Source organism: Arachis hypogaea, chromosome 20 (genome assembly GCF_003086295.3).
Source record: "Arachis hypogaea cultivar Tifrunner chromosome 20, arahy.Tifrunner.gnm2.J5K5, whole genome shotgun sequence".
Lineage (NCBI taxonomy): Eukaryota > Viridiplantae > Streptophyta > Magnoliopsida > Fabales > Fabaceae > Arachis > Arachis hypogaea.
In genome coordinates, this window is record NC_092055.1 from 90,010,516 (window position 1) to 90,015,013 (window position 4,498).

Genomic DNA, 4,498 nt, shown 5'->3' on the forward strand with positions numbered 1-4,498 from the left:
AACTTCCTAACTTCTTATCTTTTCAAAATTTGTTTCAACTAACTAACTAACTTTTTGTTTGTTTCTTAACTTTTTCAAAACTACCTAACTAACTCTCTCTCTCTCTAATTTTCGAAAATATCTCTCCCTTTTTTAAAAATTTCTTTTTAATTAACTAATTATTTTTATTTTTTATTTTTGAATTCAAAAATTTTCGAAAAAATACTAACTAATTTTCAAAAACCAATTTTCAAAAATCACTAACTCTTTTTCAAAATAATTTTCGAAAATTATTCCTCCCCCATCTCATTCTATTTATTCATTCATGTCCTAACATCTCATCTCACATTCCAATCCTCACAGTTGTGTTTCTTCCTTTACATCACATCCTTTATCTCCCCCTCTTCTTCTACTTACAAAGGGATCCCTATACTGTGGTATAAAGGATCTCTATTATTATTATCATTTTTCTGGCCATTCTTCCTTGTCATATGAGCAGGAGCAAGGATAAGAACATTCTTGTGGAAGCAGATCCAGAACCTGAAAGAACTCTGAAGAGAAAATTAAGAGAAGCTAAAATACAACAATCCAGAGATAACCTTTCAGAAATTTTCGAACAGGCAGAGGAGATGGCAGGCGAAAATAATAATAATATAAGGAAGATGCTTGGTGACTTCACTGCACCTAATTCCAATTTACATGGAAGAAGCATCTCCATTCCTGCCATTGGAGCAAACAACTTTGAGCTTAAACCTCAATTAGTTTCTCTAATGCAGCAGAACTGCAAGTTTCATGGACTTCCATCTGAAGATCCTTTTCAGTTCTTAACTGAATTCTTGCAGATATGTGATACTGTTAAGACTAATGGAGTAGATCCTGAAGTCTACAGGCTCATGCTTTTCCCTTTTGCTGTAAGAGACAGAGCTAGATTATGGTTGGATTCTCAACCCAAAGACAGCCTGAACTCTTGGGATAAGCTGATCACGGCTTTCTTAGCCAAGTACTTTCCTCCTCAAAGGCTGAGCAAGCTTAGAGCTGATGTTCAAACCTTCAGACAGAAAGAAGGTGAATCCCTCTATGAAGCTTGGGAAAGATACAAACAGCTGACCAAAAAGTGTCCTTCTGACATGCTTTCAGAATGGACCATCCTGGATATATTCTATGATGGTTTATCTGAGCTATCAAAGATGTCACTGGACACTTCTGCAGGTGGATCCATTCACCTAAAGAAAATGCCTGCAGAAGCTCAAGAACTCATTGACATGGTTGCTAATAACCAGTTCATGTACACTTCTGAAAGGAATCCTGTGAGTAATGGGACGCCTATGAAGAAGGAGTTCTTGAGGTTGATACTCTGAATGCCATATTGGCTCAGAATAAAATATTGACTCAGCAAGTCAATATGATTTTTCAGAGTCTGCATGGAATGCAAGCTGCATCCAACAGTACTCAAGAGGCATCTTCTGAAGAAGAAGCCTATGATCCTGAGAACCCTGCAATAGCAGAGGTAAATTACTTAGGTGAACCTTATGGAAACACCTATAACTCAACATGGAGAAATCATCCAAATTTCTCATGGAAGGATCAGAAGCCTCAACAAGGCTTTAACAATGGTGGAAGAAACAGGTTTAGCAATATCAAACCTTTTCCATCATCAACTCAGCAACAGACAGAGAACTCTGGACAAAACGCTTCTAATTTATCAAATATAGTCTCTGATCTATCTAAGGCCACTGTAAGTTTCATGAATGAAACAAGGTCTTCCATTAGAAATTTGGAAGCACAAGTGGGCCAGCTGAGTAAAAGGATCACTGAAATCCCTCCTAGTACTCTCCCAAGCAATACAGAAGAGAACCCAAAAGGAGAGTGCAAGGCCATTGACATAAGTGCCATGGCCGAACCTGTGAGGAAAGGAGAGGACGTGAATCCCAAGGAGGAAGACCTCCTGGGACGTCCAGTGATCAATAAGGAGCTTCTCTCTGGGGAATCAAAGGACTCTGAGGCTCATCTAGAGACTATAGAGATCCCATTGAACCTCCTTATGCCCTTCATGAGCTCTGATGAGTATTCCTCTTCTGAAGAGAATGAGGATGTCACTGAAGAGCAAACTGCCAAGTTTCTTGGTGCAATCATGAAGCTAAATGCCAAATTGTTTGGCATTGATGCTTGGGAAGTTGAACCTCCCTTGTTCATCAATGAACTAAGTGATCTGGATCAACTGACATTACCTCAGAAGAGACAGGATCCTGGAAAGTTCATACTACCTTGTACCATAGGCACCATGATCTTCAAAGCTCTGTGTGACCTTGGTTCAGGTATAAACCTCATGCCCCTCTCTGTAATAGAGAAACTGGGAATTTATGGGGTGCAAGCTGCTAGAATCTCATTAGAGATAGCAGATAATTCAAGAAAACAGGCATATGGACAAGTAGAGGACGTGTTAGTAAATGTTGAAGGCCTTTACATCCCTGCTGATTTCATTGTCCTGGATACTGGAAAGGAAAAGGATGAATCCATCATCCTAGGAAGACCTTTCCTAGCCACAGCAAGAGCTGTGATTGATGTTGACAGAGGTGAAATAGTCCTTCAATAGAATGAGGACTCCCTTGTGTTTAAAACTCAAGGATCTCCCTCTGCAACCATGGAGAGGAAGCAGAAAAAGCTTCTCTCCAAGCAGAGTCAACCAGAGCCCCCACAGTCAAACTCTAAGTTTGGTGTTGGGAGGCCACAACCAAACTCTAAGTTTGGTGTTGAACTCCCATATCCAAACTCTAAGTTTGGTGTTGGAGAGTTTCAACAAAGCTCTGCCATCTGTGAGGCTCCATGAGAGCCCACTGTCAAGCTATTGACATTAAAGAAGCGCTTGTTGGGAGGCAACCCAATGTTTATCTAATTCTTATTTGTTTTTCATGTTTTCTTAGGTTCATGATCATGTGGAGTCACAAAATAAACAAAAAAAATCAAAAACGGAATCAAAAACAGCAGAAGAAAAATCACACCCTGGAGGAGCATCTGTCTGGCGTTCAAACGCCAGAACAGAGCATAGTTCTGGCGCTGAACGCCCAGAATGGGAGCATCCTGGCGCTGAACGCCCAGAACAAGCATGATTCTGGCGTTCAACGCCAGAAATGGCAGCAAATGGGCGTTGAACGCCCAAAATGGGCACCAACCTGGCGCTGAACACCCAGAGTTGTGTGCAAGGGCATTTTGCATGCCTAACTTGGTGCAGGGATGTAAATGCCTTGACACCTCAGGATCTGTGGACCCCACAGGATCATCTCAAGATCTGTGAACCCCACAGGATCCCCACCTACCTCATCATCTCTCTTTCCATTCATGATCATCCCTTCTGTTTTCCATTTACCACTCACATCCTTACACCCACTTACCTTCAAAATTCAACATCTCTTCCCCACCCAATCCCACCCATATGGCCGAATACACACCTCCCTCCATCTCCTCTATATCTTCTTCTTCTTCTATTCTTTCTTCTTTTGCTCGAGGGTGAGCAACATTCTAAGTTTGGTGTGGTAAAAGCATAGCTTTTTTGTTTTTTCCATAACCATTGATGGCACCTAAGGCCAGAGAAACCTCTAGAAAGAGGAAAGGGAAGACAAAAGCTTCCATCAAGGGTCTATAGCTCAGTGGAAGAACATTTGACTGCAAATCAAGAGATCCCTGAGATACCTCAAGGGATACATTTTCTTCCACACAATTATTGGAAGCAACTAAGGGTGGAACATCAAGAGCACTCCATCATCCTTCATGAAATCAGAGAAGATCTAAAAGCAATGAAGGAGGAGCAGCAAAGACAAGGAAGAGACATAGAAGAGCTCAAGGACATCACTAAGGTGGATTCATTCCTTGTTCTTACTTTCTCTGTTTTTCGTTTTCTATGTTATGTGCTTATCTATGTTTGTGTCTTCATTACATGATCATTAGTAGTTAGTAACTTTGTCTTAAAGATATGAATGTCCTATGAATCCATCACCTCTCTTAAATAAAAAATGTTTTAACAAGAAGTACATGAGTTTCGAATTTATCCTTGAACTTAGTTTAATTATATTGATGTGGTGACAATGCTTCTTGTTTTCTGAATGTATGCTTGAACAGTGCATATGTCTTTTGAAGCTGTTGTTTAAGAATGTTAAATATGTTGGCTCTTGAAAGAATGATGACTAGGAGACATGTTATTTGATAATCTGAAAAATCATAAAAATGATTCTTGAAGCAAGAAAAAGCAGCAAAGAACGAAGCTTGCAGAAAAAAAATAGGCGAAAAAAAAAAAAAAGAAAAAGAAAAAGCAAGCAGAAAAAGCCAATAACCCTTAAAACCAAAAGGCAAGGGCAAATAAAAGGATCCCAAGGCTTTGAGCATCAGTGGATAGGAGGGCCTAAAGGAATAAAATCCTGGTCTAAGCGGCTAACCAAGCTGTCCCTATCCATGTGCTTATGGCGTGTAGGTGTCAAGTGAAAACTTGAGACTGAGCGGTTAAAGTCAAGGTCCAAGCAAAAGAAGA

At 40.1% G+C, this 4,498-nt stretch overlaps 1 non-coding gene across 1 annotated transcript; it reads right to left on the reverse strand.

The window, feature by feature from the left end:
• Positions 1–1,004: 1,004 nt before the first annotated feature.
• Positions 1,005–1,112, reverse strand: LOC112788143 (small nucleolar RNA R71). Its single transcript, XR_003195522.1, has one exon. It is a non-coding gene; the product is annotated as a small nucleolar RNA R71 (small nucleolar RNA).
• Positions 1,113–4,498: the final 3,386 nt, after the last annotated feature.